Below are 15,858 nucleotides of genomic sequence, written 5' to 3'. Positions count from 1 at the left end.
AAATTAAGCTCAGAATCCCGAAAAAACGCTTCTAAAGGCCAGAAAACGCATTTTAAAGTTGTGATCCCAAATTAAGCTCCGAATCCCCGAAAAACCGCTTCTAAAGGCCAGAAAACGCATTTTAAAATTGTGATCCCAAATTAAGCTCAAAATCCCGAAAAAACGCTTCTAAAGGCCAGAAAACACAATTTAAAGTTGTGATCCCAAATTAAGCTCAGAATCCCGAAAAAACGCTTCTAAAGGCCAGAAAACGCATTTTAAAGTTGTGATCCCTAATTAAGCTCAGAATCCCGAAAAAACGCTTCTAAAGGCCAGAAAACGCATTTTAAAGTTGTGATCCCAAATTAAGCTCCGAATCCCGAAAAAACGCTTCTAAAGGCCAGAAAACACAATTGCTGTGATCCCAAATTAAGCTCAGAATCCCGAAAAAACGCTTCTAAAGGCCAGAAAACGCATTTTAAAGTTGTGATACCAAATTAAGCTCCGAATCCCCGAAAAACAGCTTCTTAAGGCCAGAAAACGCATTTTAAAGTTGTGATCCCAAATTAAGCTCAGAATCCCGAAAAAACGCTTCTAAAGGCCAGAAAACGCATTTTAAAGTTGTGATCCCAAATTAAGCTCAGAATCCCGAAAAAACGCTTCTAAAGGCCAGAAAACGCATTTTAAAGTTGTGATCCCAAATTAAGCTCAGAATCCCGAAAAAACGCTTCTAAAGGCCAGAAAACGCATTTTAAAGTTGTGATCCCAAATTAAGCTCAGAATCCCCGAAAAAACGCTTCTAAAGGCCAGAAAACGCATTTTAAAGTTGTGATCCCAAATTAAGCTCAGAATCCCGAAAAAACGCTTCTAAAGGCCAGAAAACGCATTTTAAAGTTGTGATCCCAAATTAAGCTCAGAATCCCGAAAAAACGCTTCTAAAGGCCAGAAAACGCATTTTAAAGTTGTGATCCCAAATTAAGCTCCGAATCCCCGAAAAACCGCTTCTAAAGGCCAGAAAAAGCATTTTAAAATTGTGATCCCAAATTAAGCTCAAAATCCCGAAAAAACGCTTCTAAAGGCCAGAAAACGCATTTTAAAGTTGTGATCCCAAATTAAGCTCAGAATCCCGAAAAAACGTTTCTAAAGGCCAGAAAACGCATTTTAAAGTTGTGATCCCAAATTAAGCTCCGAATCCCGAAAAAACGCTTCTAAAGGCCAGAAAACACAATTGCTGTGATCCCAAATTAAGCTCAGAATCCCGAAAAAACGCTTCTAAAGGCCAGAAAACGTATTTTAAAGTTGTGATACCAAATTAAGCTCCGAATCCCCGAAAAACAGCTTCTTAAGGCCAGAAAACGCATTTTAAAGTTGTGATCCCAAATTAAGCTCAAAATCCCGAAAAAACGCTTCTAAAGGCCAGAAAACACATTTTAAAGTTGTGATCCCAAATTAAGCTGCGAATCCCCGAAAAACCGCTTCTTAAGGCCAGAAAACGCATTTTAAAGTTGTGATCCCAAATTAAGCTCAAAATCCCGAAAAAACGCTTCTAAAGGCCAGAAAACGCATTTTAAAGTTGTGATCCCAAATTAAGCTCCGAATCCCCGAAAAAACGCTTCTAAAGGCCAGAAAACGCATTTTAAAGTTGTGATCCCAAGTTAAGCTCAGAATCCCGAAAAAACGCTTCTAAAGGCCAGAAAACGCATTTTAAAGTTGTGATCCCAAATTAAGCTCAGAATCCCGAAAAAACGCTTCTAAAGGCCAGAAAACTCATTTTAAAGTTGTGATCCCAAATTAAGCTCAGAATCCCAAAAAAACGCTTCTAAAGGCCAGAAAACGCATTTTGAAGTTGTGATCCCAAATTAAGCTCAGAATCCCGAAAAACCGCTTCTAAAGGCCAGAAAACGCATTTTAAAGTTGTGATGTCAAATTAAGCTCAGAATCCCGAAAAAACGCTTCTAAAGGCCAGAAAACGCATTTTAAAGTTGTGATCCCAAATTAAGCTCAGAATCCCGAAAAAACGCTTCTAAAGGCCAGAAAACGCATTTTAAAGTTGTGATCCCAAATTAAGCTCAGAATCCCGAAAAACCGCTTCTAAAGGCCAGAAAACGCATTTTAAAGTTGTGATCTCGAATTAAGCTCAGAATCCCGAAAAAACGCTTCTAAAGGCCAGAAAACGCATTTTAAAGTTGTGATGTCAAATTAAGTTCAGAATCCCGAAAAAACGCTTCTAAAGGCCAGAAAACGCATTTTAAAGTTGTGATCCCAAATTAAGCTCAGAATCCCGAAAAAACGCTTATAAAGGACAGAAAACGCATTTTAAAGTTGTGATCCCAAGTTAAGCTCAGAATCCCGAAAAACCGCTTCTAAAGGCCAGAAAACGCATTTCAAAGTTGTGATCCCAAATTAAGCTCAGAATCCCGAAAAAACGCTTCTAAAGGCCAGAAAACGCATTTTAAAGTTGTGATCCCAAATTAAGCTCAGAATCCCGAAAAACCGCTTCTAAAGGCCAGAAAACGCATTTTAAAGTTGTGATCTCGAATTAAGCTCAGAATCCCGAAAAAACGCTTCTAAAGGCCAGAAAACGCATTTTAAAGTTGTGATGTCAAATGAAGTTCAGAATCCCGAAAAAACGCTTCTAAAGGCCAGAAAACGCATTTTAAAGTTGTGATACCAAATTAAGCTCAGAATCCCGAAAAAACGCTTCTAAAGGCCAGAAAACGCATTTTGAAGTTGTGATACCAAATTAAGCTCAGAATCCCGAAAAACCGCTTCTAAAGGCCAGAAAACGCAATTTAAAGTTGTGATCCCAAATTAAGCTCAGAATCCCGAAAAAACGCTTCTAAAGGCCAGAAAACGCATTTTAAAGTTGTGATCCCAAATTAAGCTCAGAATCCCGAAAAAACGCTTCTAAAGGCCAGAAAACGCATATTAAAGTTGTGATCCCAAATTAAGCTCAGAATCCCGAAAAAACGCTTCTAAAGGCCAGAAAACGCATTTTAAAGTTGTGATACCAAATTAACCTCAGAATCCTGAAAAACCGCTTCTAAAGGCCAGAAAACGCATTTTGAAGTTGTGATCCCAAATTAAGCTCAGAATCCCGAAAAACCGCTTCTAAAGGCCAGAAAACGCATTTTTAAGTTGTGATCCCAAATTAAGCTCAGAATCCCGAAAAACCGCTTCTAAAGGCCAGAAAACGCATTTTAAAGTTGTGATCCCAAATTAAGCTCAGAATCCCGAAAAAACGCTTATAAAGGACAGAAAACGCATTTTAAAGTTGTGATCCCAAATTAAGCTCGGAATCCCGAAAAAAACGCTTCTAAAGGCCAGAAAACGCATTTTAAAGTTGTGATCCCAAGTTAAGCTCAGAATCCCGAAAAACCGCTTCTAAAGGCCAGAAAACGCATTTCAAAGTTGTGATCCCAAATTAAGCTCAGAATCCCGAAAAAACGCTTCTAAAGGCCAGAAAACGCATTTTAAAGTTGTGATCCCAAATTAAGCTCAGAATCCCGAAAAACCGCTTCTAAAGGCCAGAAAACGCATTTTAAAGTTGTGATCTCGAATTAAGCTCAGAATCCCGAAAAAACGCTTCTAAAGGCCAGAAAACGCATTTTAAAGTTGTGATGTCAAATGAAGTTCAGAATCCCGAAAAAACGCTTCTAAAGGCCAGAAAACGCATTTTAAAGTTGTGATACCAAATTAAGCTCAGAATCCCGAAAAAACGCTTCTAAAGGCCAGAAAACGCATTTTGAAGTTGTGATCACAAATTAAGCTCAGAATCCCGAAAAACCGCTTCTAAAGGCCAGAAAACGCAATTTAAAGTTGTGATCCCAAATTAAGCTCAGAATCCCGAAAAAACGCTTCTAAAGGCCAGAAAACGCATTTTAAAGTTGTGATCCCAAATTAAGCTCAGAATCCCGAAAAAACGCTTCTAAAGGCCAGAAAACGCATATTAAAGTTGTGATCCCAAATTAAGCTCAGAATCCCGAAAAAACGCTTCTAAAGGCCAGAAAACGCATTTTAAAGTTGTGATACCAAATTAACCTCAGAATCCTGAAAAACCGCTTCTAAAGGCCAGAAAACGCATTTTGAAGTTGTGATCCCAAATTAAGCTCAGAATCCCGAAAAACCGCTTCTAAAGGCTAGAAAACGCATTTTTAAGTTGTGATCCCAAATTAAGCTCAGAATCCCGAAAAACCGCTTCTAAAGGCCAGAAAACGCATTTTAAAGTTGTGATCCCAAATTAAGCTCAGAATCCCGAAAAAACGCTTCTAAAGGCCAGAAAACGCATTTTAAAGTTGTGATCCCAAATTAAGTTCAGAATCCCGAAAAAACGCTTCTAAAGGCCAGAAAACGCATTTTAAAGTTGTGATCCCAAATTAAGTTCAGAATCTCGAAAAAACGCTTTTAAAGGCCAGAAAATGCATTTTAAAGTTGTGATCCCAAATTAAGCTCAGAATCCCGAAAAACCGCTTCTAAAGGCCAGAAAACGCATTTTAAAGTTGTGATCCCAAATTAAGCTCAGAATCCCGAAAAAACGCTTCTAAAGGCCAGAAAACGCATTTTAAAGTTGTGATCCCAAATTAAGCTCAGAATCCCGAAAAACCGCTTCTAAAGGCCAGAAAACGCATTTTAAAGTTGTGATCCCAAATTAAGCTCAGAATCCCGAAAAAACGCTTCTAAAGGCCAGAAAACGTATTTTAAAGTTGTGATCCCAAATTAAGCTCAGAATCCTGAAAAACCGCTTCTAAAGGCCAGAAAACGCATTTTAAAGTTGTGATCCCAAATTAAGCTCAGAATCCCGAAAAAACGCTTCTAAAGGCCAGAAAACGCATTTTAAAGTTGTGATCCCAAATTAAGCTCAGAATCCCGAAAAAACGCTTCTAAAGGCCAGAAAACGCATTTTAAAGTTGTGATCTCGAATTAAGCTCAGAATCCCGAAAAAACGCTTCTAAAGGCCAGAAAACGCATTTTAAAGTTGTGATCTCGAATTAAGCTCAGAATCCCGAAAAAACGCTTCTAAAGGCCAGAAAACGCATTTTAAAGTTGTGATACCAAATTAAGCTCAGAATCCCGAAAAACCGCTTCTAAAGGCCAGAAAACGCATTTTAAAGTTGTGATCTCGAATTAAGCTCAGAATCCCGAAAAAACGCTTCTAAAGGCCAGAAAACGCATTTTAAAGTTGTGATCTCAAATTAAGCTCAGAATCCCGAAAAACGCTTCTAAAGGCCAGAAAACGCATTTTAAAGTTGTGATGTCAAATTAAGCTCAGAATCCCGAAAAAACGCTTCTAAAGGCCAGAAAACGCATTTTGAAGTTGTGATCCCAAATTAAGCTCAGAATCCCGAAAAATCGCTTCTAAGGCCAGAAAACGCATTTTAAAGTTGTGATCCCAAATTAAGCTCAGAATCCCGAAAAACGCTTCTAAAGGCCAGAAAACGCATTTTAAAGTTGTGATGTCAAATGAAGTTCAGAATCCCGAAAAAACGCTTCTAAAGGCCAGAAAACGCATTTTAAAGTTGTGATACCAAATTAAGCTCAGAATCCCGAAAAAACGCTTCTAAAGGCCAGAAAACGCATTTTAAAGTTGTGATCCCAAATTAAGCTCAGAATCCCGAAAAAACGCTTCTAAAGGCCAGAAAACGCATTTTAAAGTTGTGATACCAAATTAAGCTCAGAATCCCGAAAAACCGCTTCTAAAGGCCAGAAAACGCATTTTAAAGTTGTGATCCCAAATTGAGCTCAGAATCCCGGATAAACGCTTCTAAAGGCCAGAAAACGCATTTTAAAGTTGTGATCCCAAATTAAGCTCAGAATCCCGAAAAAACGCCTCTAAAGGCCAGAAAACGCATTTTAAAGTTGTGATCCCAAATTAAGCTCCGAATCCCCGAAAAACCGTTTCTCAAGGCCAGAAAACGCATTTTAAAATTGTGATCCCAAATTAAGCTCAAAATCCCGAAAAAACGTTTCTAAAGGCCAGAAAACACAATTTAAAGTTGTGATCCCAAATTAAGCTCGGAATCCCGAAAAAACGCTTCCATAGGCCAGAAAACGCATTTTAAAGTTGTGATCCCAAATTAAGCTCAGAATCCCGAAAAAACGCTTCTAAAGGCCAGAAAACACAATTTAAAGTTGTGATCCCAAATTAAGCTCAGAATCCCCGAAGAAACGCTTCTAAAGGCCAGAAAACGCATTTTAAAGTTGTGATCCCAAATTAAGCTCAGAATCCCGAAAAAACGCTTCTAAAGGCCAGAAAACGCATTTTAAAGTTGTGATCCCAAATTAAGCTCAGAATCCCAAAAAAAAACGCTTCTAAAGGCCAGAAAACGCATTTTAAAGTTGTGATCCCAAATTAAGCTCAGAATCCCGAAAAAACGGTTCTAAAGGCCAGAAAACGCATTTTAAAGTTGTGATCCCAAATTAAGCTCAGAATCCCAAAAAAACGCCTCTAAAGGCCAGAAAACGCATTTTAAAGTTGTGATCCCAAATTAAGCTCAGAATCCCGAAAAAACGCTTCTAAAGGCCAGAAAACACATTTTAAAGTTGTGATCCCAAATTAAGCTCAGAATCCCGAAAAACGCTTCTAAAGGCCAGAAAACGCATTTTAAAGTTGTGATCCCAAATTAAGCTCAGAATCCCGAAAAAACGCTTCTAAAGGCCAGAAAACGCATTTTAAAGTTGTGATCCCAAATTAAGCTCAGAATCCCGAAAAAACGCTTCTAAAGGCCAGAAAACGCATTTTAAAGTTGTGATCCCAAATTAAGCTCAGAATCCCGAAAAAACCCTTCTAAAGGCCAGAAAACGCATTTTAAAGTTGTGATCCCAAATTAAGCTCAGAATCCCGAAAAAACGCTTCTAAAGGCCAGAAAACGCATTTTAAAGTTGTGATCCCAAATTAAGCTCCGAATCCCCGAAAAACCGCTTCTAAAGGCCAGAAAACGCATTTTAAAATTGTGATCCCAAATTAAGCTCAAAATCCCGAAAAAACGCTTCTAAAGGCCAGAAAACACAATTTAAAGTTGTGATCCCAAATTAAGCTCAGAATCCCGAAAAAACGCTTCTAAAGGCCAGAAAACGCATTTTAAAGTTGTGATCCCTAATTAAGCTCAGAATCCCGAAAAAACGCTTCTAAAGGCCAGAAAACGCATTTTAAAGTTGTGATCCCAAATTAAGCTCCGAATCCCGAAAAAACGCTTCTAAAGGCCAGAAAACACAATTGCTGTGATCCCAAATTAAGCTCAGAATCCCGAAAAAACGCTTCTAAAGGCCAGAAAACGCATTTTAAAGTTGTGATACCAAATTAAGCTCCGAATCCCCGAAAAACAGCTTCTTAAGGCCAGAAAACGCATTTTAAAGTTGTGATCCCAAATTAAGCTCAGAATCCCGAAAAAACGCCTCTAAAGGCCAGAAAACGCATTTTAAAGTTGTGATCCCAAATTAAGCTCCGAATCCCCGAAAAACCGTTTCTCAAGGCCAGAAAACGCATTTTAAAATTGTGATCCCAAATTAAGCTCAAAATCCCGAAAAAACGTTTCTAAAGGCCAGAAAACACAATTTAAAGTTGTGATCCCAAATTAAGCTCGGAATCCCGAAAAAACGCTTCCATAGGCCAGAAAACGCATTTTAAAGTTGTGATCCCAAATTAAGCTCAGAATCCCGAAAAAACGCTTCTAAAGGCCAGAAAACACAATTTAAAGTTGTGATCCCAAATTAAGCTCAGAATCCCCGAAGAAACGCTTCTAAAGGCCAGAAAACGCATTTTAAAGTTGTGATCCCAAATTAAGCTCAGAATCCCGAAAAAACGCTTCTAAAGGCCAGAAAACGCATTTTAAAGTTGTGATCCCAAATTAAGCTCAGAATCCCAAAAAAAAAACGCTTCTAAAGGCCAGAAAACGCATTTTAAAGTTGTGATCCCAAATTAAGCTCAGAATCCCGAAAAAACGGTTCTAAAGGCCAGAAAACGCATTTTAAAGTTGTGATCCCAAATTAAGCTCAGAATCCCAAAAAAACGCCTCTAAAGGCCAGAAAACGCATTTTAAAGTTGTGATCCCAAATTAAGCTCAGAATCCCGAAAAAACGCTTCTAAAGGCCAGAAAACACATTTTAAAGTTGTGATCCCAAATTAAGCTCAGAATCCCGAAAAACGCTTCTAAAGGCCAGAAAACGCATTTTAAAGTTGTGATCCCAAATTAAGCTCAGAATCCCGAAAAAACGCTTCTAAAGGCCAGAAAACGCATTTTAAAGTTGTGATCCCAAATTAAGCTCAGAATCCCGAAAAAACGCTTCTAAAGGCCAGAAAACGCATTTTAAAGTTGTGATCCCAAATTAAGCTCAGAATCCCGAAAAAACGCTTCTAAAGGCCAGAAAACGCATTTTAAAGTTGTGATCCCAAATTAAGCTCAGAATCCCGAAAAAACGCTTCTAAAGGCCAGAAAACGCATTTTAAAGTTGTGATCCCAAATTAAGCTCCGAATCCCCGAAAAACCGCATCTAAAGGCCAGAAAACGCATTTTAAAATTGTGATCCCAAATTAAGCTCAAAATCCCGAAAAAACGCTTCTAAAGGCCAGAAAACACAATTTAAAGTTGTGATCCCAAATTAAGCTCAGAATCCCGAAAAAACGCTTCTAAAGGCCAGAAAACGCATTTTAAAGTTGTGATCCCAAATTAAGCTCCGAATCCCGAAAAAACGCTTCTAAAGGCCAGAAAACACAATTGCTGTGATCCCAAATTAAGCTCAGAATCCCGAAAAAACGCTTCTAAAGGCCAGAAAACGCATTTTAAAGTTGTGATACCAAATTAAGCTCCGAATCCCCGAAAAACAGCTTCTTAAGGCCAGAAAACGCATTTTAAAGTTGTGATCCCAAATTAAGCTCAGAATCCCGAAAAAACGCTTCTAAAGGCCAGAAAACGCATTTTAAAGTTGTGATCCCAAATTAAGCTCAGAATCCCGAAAAAACGCTTCTAAAGGCCAGAAAACGCATTTTAAAGTTGTGATCCCAAATTAAGCTCAGAATCCCGAAAAAACGCTTCTAAAGGCCAGAAAACGCATTTTAAAGTTGTGATCCCAAATTAAGCTCAGAATCCCCGAAAAAACGCTTCTAAAGGCCAGAAAACGCATTTTAAAGTTGTGATCCCAAATTAAGCTCAGAATCCCGAAAAAACGCTTCTAAAGGCCAGAAAACGCATTTTAAAGTTGTGATCCCAAATTAAGCTCAGAATCCCGAAAAAACGCTTCTAAAGGCCAGAAAACGCATTTTAAAGTTGTGATCCCAAATTAAGCTCCGAATCCCCGAAAAACCGCTTCTAAAGGCCAGAAAACGCATTTTAAAATTGTGATCCCAAATTAAGCTCAAAATCCCGAAAAAACGCTTCTAAAGGCCAGAAAACGCATTTTAAAGTTGTGATCCCAAATTAAGCTCAGAATCCCGAAAAAACGTTTCTAAAGGCCAGAAAACGCATTTTAAAATTGTGATCCCAAATTAAGCTCCGAATCCCGAAAAAACGCTTCTAAAGGCCAGAAAACACAATTGCTGTGATCCCAAATTAAGCTCAGAATCCCGAAAAAACGCTTCTAAAGGCCAGAAAACGTATTTTAAAGTTGTGATACCAAATTAAGCTCCGAATCCCCGAAAAACAGCTTCTTAAGGCCAGAAAACGCATTTTAAAGTTGTGATCCCAAATTAAGCTCAAAATCCCGAAAAAACGCTTCTAAAGGCCAGAAAACACATTTTAAAGTTGTGATCCCAAATTAAGCTGCGAATCCCCGAAAAACCGCTTCTTAAGGCCAGAAAACGCATTTTAAAGTTGTGATCCCAAATTAAGCTCAAAATCCCGAAAAAACGCTTCTAAAGGCCAGAAAACGCATTTTAAAGTTGTGATCCCAAATTAAGCTCCGAATCCCCGAAAAAACGCTTCTAAAGGCCAGAAAACGCATTTTAAAGTTGTGATCCCAAGTTAAGCTCAGAATCCCGAAAAAACGCTTCTAAAGGCCAGAAAACGCATTTTAAAGTTGTGATCCCAAATTAAGCTCAGAATCCCGAAAAAACGCTTCTAAAGGCCAGAAAACTCATTTTAAAGTTGTGATCCCAAATTAAGCTCAGAATCCCAAAAAAACGCTTCTAAAGGCCAGAAAACGCATTTTGAAGTTGTGATCCCAAATTAAGCTCAGAATCCCGAAAAACCGCTTCTAAAGGCCAGAAAACGCATTTTAAAGTTGTGATGTCAAATTAAGCTCAGAATCCCGAAAAAACGCTTCTAAAGGCCAGAAAACGCATTTTAAAGTTGTGATCCCAAATGAAGCTCAGAATCCCGAAAAAACGCTTCTAAAGGCCAGAAAACGCATTTTAAAGTTGTGATCCCAAATTAAGCTCAGAATCCCGAAAAACCGCTTCTAAAGGCCAGAAAACGCATTTTAAAGTTGTGATCTCGAATTAAGCTCAGAATCCCGAAAAAACGCTTCTAAAGGCCAGAAAACGCATTTTAAAGTTGTGATGTCAAATTAAGTTCAGAATCCCGAAAAAACGCTTCTAAAGGCCAGAAAACGCATTTTAAAGTTGTGATCTCGAATTAAGCTCAGAATCCCGAAAAAACGCTTCTAAAGGCCAGAAAACGCATTTTAAAGTTGTGATCCCAAATTAAGCTCAGAATCCCGAAAAACCGCTTCTAAAGGCCAGAAAACGCATTTTAAAGTTGTGATCTCGAATTAAGCTCAGAATCCCGAAAAAACGCTTCTAAAGGCCAGAAAACGCATTTTAAAGTTGTGATGTCAAATTAAGTTCAGAATCCCGAAAAAACGCTTCTAAAGGCCAGAAAACGCATTTTAAAGTTGTGATCCCAAATTAAGCTCAGAATCCCGAAAAAACGCTTCTAAAGGCCAGAAAACGCATTTTAAAGTTGTGATCCCAAATTAAGCTCAGAATCCCGAAAAAACGCTTCTAAAGGCCAGAAAACGCATTTTAAAGTTGTGATCCCAAATTAAGCTCAGAATCCCGAAAAAACGCCTCTAAAGGCCAGAAAACGCATTTTAAAGTTGTGATCCCAAATTAAGCTCCGAATCCCCGAAAAACCGTTTCTCAAGGCCAGAAAACGCATTTTAAAATTGTGATCCCAAATTAAGCTCAAAATCCCGAAAAAACGTTTCTAAAGGCCAGAAAACACAATTTAAAGTTGTGATCCCAAATTAAGCTCGGAATCCCGAAAAAACGCTTCCATAGGCCAGAAAACGCATTTTAAAGTTGTGATCCCAAATTAAGCTCAGAATCCCGAAAAAACGCTTCTAAAGGCCAGAAAACACAATTTAAAGTTGTGATCCCAAATTAAGCTCAGAATCCCCGAAGAAACGCTTCTAAAGGCCAGAAAACGCATTTTAAAGTTGTGATCCCAAATTAAGCTCAGAATCCCGAAAAAACGCTTCTAAAGGCCAGAAAACGCATTTTAAAGTTGTGATCCCAAATTAAGCTCAGAATCCCAAAAAAAAAACGCTTCTAAAGGCCAGAAAACGCATTTTAAAGTTGTGATCCCAAATTAAGCTCAGAATCCCGAAAAAACGCTTCTAAAGGCCAGAAAACGCATTTTAAAGTTGTGATCCCAAATTAAGCTCAGAATCCCGAAAAAACGCCTCTAAAGGCCAGAAAACGCATTTTAAAGTTGTGATCCCAAATTAAGCTCCGAATCCCCGAAAAACCGTTTCTCAAGGCCAGAAAACGCATTTTAAAATTGTGATCCCAAATTAAGCTCAAAATCCCGAAAAAACGTTTCTAAAGGCCAGAAAACACAATTTAAAGTTGTGATCCCAAATTAAGCTCGGAATCCCGAAAAAACGCTTCCATAGGCCAGAAAACGCATTTTAAAGTTGTGATCCCAAATTAAGCTCAGAATCCCGAAAAAACGCTTCTAAAGGCCAGAAAACACAATTTAAAGTTGTGATCCCAAATTAAGCTCAGAATCCCCGAAGAAACGCTTCTAAAGGCCAGAAAACGCATTTTAAAGTTGTGATCCCAAATTAAGCTCAGAATCCCGAAAAAACGCTTCTAAAGGCCAGAAAACGCATTTTAAAGTTGTGATGTCAAATTAAGTTCAGAATCCCGAAAAAACGCTTCTAAAGGCCAGAAAACGCATTTTAAAGTTGTGATCCCAAATTAAGCTCAGAATCCCGAAAAACCGCTTCTAAAGGCCAGAAAACGCATTTTAAAGTTGTGATCTCGAATTAAGCTCAGAATCCCGAAAAAACGCTTCTAAAGGCCAGAAAACGCATTTTAAAGTTGTGATCCCAAATTAAGCTCAGAATCCCGAAAAACCGCTTCTAAAGGCCAGAAAACGCATTTTAAAGTTGTGATCTCGAATTAAGCTCAGAATCCCGAAAAAACGCTTCTAAAGGCCAGAAAACGCATTTTAAAGTTGTGATGTCAAATTAAGTTCAGAATCCCGAAAAAACGCTTCTAAAGGCCAGAAAACGCATTTTAAAGTTGTGATCCCAAATTAAGCTCAGAATCCCGAAAAAACGCTTCTAAAGGCCAGAAAACGCATTTTAAAGTTGTGATCCCAAATTAAGCTCAGAATCCCGAAAAAACGCTTCTAAAGGCCAGAAAACGCATTTTAAAGTTGTGATCCCAAATTAAGCTCAGAATCCCGAAAAAACGCTTCTAAAGGCCAGAAAACGCATTTTAAAGTTGTGATCCCAAATTAAGCTCAGAATCCCGAAAAAACGCTTCTAAAGGCCAGAAAACGCATTTTAAAGTTGTGATCCCAAATTAAGCTCAGAATCCCGAAAAAACGCTTCTAAAGGCCAGAAAACGCATTTTAAAGTTGTGATCCCAAATTAAGCTCAGAATCCCCGAAAAAACGCTTCTAAAGGCCAGAAAACGCATTTTAAAGTTGTGATCCCAAATTAAGCTCAGAATCCCGAAAAAACGCTTCTAAAGGCCAGAAAACGCATTTTAAAGTTGTGATCCCAAATTAAGCTCAGAATCCCGAAAAAACGCTTCTAAAGGCCAGAAAACGCATTTTAAAGTTGTGATCCCAAATTAAGCTCCGAATCCCCGAAAAACCGCTTCTAAAGGCCAGAAAACGCATTTTAAAATTGTGATCCCAAATTAAGCTCAAAATCCCGAAAAAACGCTTCTAAAGGCCAGAAAACGCATTTTAAAGTTGTGATCCCAAATTAAGCTCAGAATCCCGAAAAAACGTTTCTAAAGGCCAGAAAACGCATTTTAAAATTGTGATCCCAAATTAAGCTCCGAATCCCGAAAAAACGCTTCTAAAGGCCAGAAAACACAATTGCTGTGATCCCAAATTAAGCTCAGAATCCCGAAAAAACGCTTCTAAAGGCCAGAAAACGTATTTTAAAGTTGTGATACCAAATTAAGCTCCGAATCCCCGAAAAACAGCTTCTTAAGGCCAGAAAACGCATTTTAAAGTTGTGATCCCAAATTAAGCTCAAAATCCCGAAAAAACGCTTCTAAAGGCCAGAAAACACATTTTAAAGTTGTGATCCCAAATTAAGCTGCGAATCCCCGAAAAACCGCTTCTTAAGGCCAGAAAACGCATTTTAAAGTTGTGATCCCAAATTAAGCTCAAAATCCCGAAAAAACGCTTCTAAAGGCCAGAAAACGCATTTTAAAGTTGTGATCCCAAATTAAGCTCCGAATCCCCGAAAAAACGCTTCTAAAGGCCAGAAAACGCATTTTAAAGTTGTGATCCCAAGTTAAGCTCAGAATCCCGAAAAAACGCTTCTAAAGGCCAGAAAACGCATTTTAAAGTTGTGATCCCAAATTAAGCTCAGAATCCCGAAAAAACGCTTCTAAAGGCCAGAAAACGCATTTTAAAGTTGTGATCCCAAATTAAGCTCAGAATCCCAAAAAAACGCTTCTAAAGGCCAGAAAACGCATTTTGAAGTTGTGATCCCAAATTAAGCTCAGAATCCCGAAAAACCGCTTCTAAAGGCCAGAAAACGCATTTTAAAGTTGTGATGTCAAATTAAGCTCAGAATCCCGAAAAAACGCTTCTAAAGGCCAGAAAACGCATTTTAAAGTTGTGATCCCAAATGAAGCTCAGAATCCCGAAAAAACGCTTCTAAAGGCCAGAAAACGCATTTTAAAGTTGTGATCCCAAATTAAGCTCAGAATCCCGAAAAACCGCTTCTAAAGGCCAGAAAACGCATTTTAAAGTTGTGATCTCGAATTAAGCTCAGAATCCCGAAAAAACGCTTCTAAAGGCCAGAAAACGCATTTTAAAGTTGTGATGTCAAATTAAGTTCAGAATCCCGAAAAAACGCTTCTAAAGGCCAGAAAACGCATTTTAAAGTTGTGATCCCAAATTAAGCTCAGAATCCCGAAAAAACGCTTATAAAGGACAGAAAACGCATTTTAAAGTTGTGATCCCAAATTAAGCTCGGAATCCCGAAAAAACGCTTCTAAAGGCCAGAAAACGCATTTTAAAGTTGTGATCCTAAATTAAGCTCAGAATCCCGAAAAAACGCTTATAAAGGACAGAAAACGCATTTTAAAGTTGTGATCCCAAATTAAGCTCGGAATCCCGAAAAAACGCTTCTAAAGGCCAGAAAACGCATTTTAAAGTTGTGATCCCAAGTTAAGCTCAGAATCCCGAAAAACCGCTTCTAAAGGCCAGAAAACGCATTTCAAAGTTGTGATCCCAAATTAAGCTCAGAATCCCGAAAAAACGCTTCTAAAGGCCAGAAAACGCATTTTAAAGTTGTGATCCCAAATTAAGCTCAGAATCCCGAAAAACCGCTTCTAAAGGCCAGAAAACGCATTTTAAAGTTGTGATCTCGAATTAAGCTCAGAATCCCGAAAAAACGCTTCTAAAGGCCAGAAAACGCATTTTAAAGTTGTGATGTCAAATGAAGTTCAGAATCCCGAAAAAACGCTTCTAAAGGCCAGAAAACGCATTTTAAAGTTGTGATACCAAATTAAGCTCAGAATCCCGAAAAAACGCTTCTAAAGGCCAGAAAACGCATTTTGAAGTTGTGATCACAAATTAAGCTCAGAATCCCGAAAAACCGCTTCTAAAGGCCAGAAAACGCAATTTAAAGTTGTGATCCCAAATTAAGCTCAGAATCCCGAAAAAACGCTTCTAAAGGCCAGAAAACGCATTTTAAAGTTGTGATCCCAAATTAAGCTCAGAATCCCGAAAAAACGCTTCTAAAGGCCAGAAAACGCATATTAAAGTTGTGATCCCAAATTAAGCTCAGAATCCCGAAAAAACGCTTCTAAAGGCCAGAAAACGCATTTTAAAGTTGTGATACCAAATTAACCTCAGAATCCTGAAAAACCGCTTCTAAAGGCCAGAAAACGCATTTTGAAGTTGTGATCCCAAATTAAGCTCAGAATCCCGAAAAACCGCTTCTAAAGGCCAGAAAACGCATTTTTAAGTTGTGATCCCAAATTAAGCTCAGAATCCCGAAAAACCGCTTCTAAAGGCCAGAAAACGCATTTTAAAGTTGTGATCCCAAATTAAGCTCAGAATCCCGAAAAAACGCTTATAAAGGACAGAAAACGCATTTTAAAGTTGTGATCCCAAATTAAGCTCGGAATCCCGAAAAAACGCTTCTAAAGGCCAGAAAACGCATTTTAAAGTTGTGATCCCAAGTTAAGCTCAGAATCCCGAAAAACCGCTTCTAAAGGCCAGAAAACGCATTTCAAAGTTGTGATCCCAAATTAAGCTCAGAATCCCGAAAAAACGCTTCTAAAGGCCAGAAAACGCATTTTAAAGTTGTGATCCCAAATTAAGCTCAGAATCCCGAAAAACCGCTTCTAAAGGCCAGAAAACGCATTTTAAAGTTGTGATCTCGAATTAAGCTCAGAATCCCGAAAAAACGCTTCTAAAGGCCAGAAAACGCATTTTAAAGTTGTGATGTCAAATG

The sequence above is a fragment of the Uranotaenia lowii genome, chromosome 1 (genome assembly GCF_029784155.1).
Source record: "Uranotaenia lowii strain MFRU-FL chromosome 1, ASM2978415v1, whole genome shotgun sequence".
NCBI lineage: Eukaryota > Metazoa > Arthropoda > Insecta > Diptera > Culicidae > Uranotaenia > Uranotaenia lowii.
Note: the sequence above shows the minus strand (reverse complement) of the source record.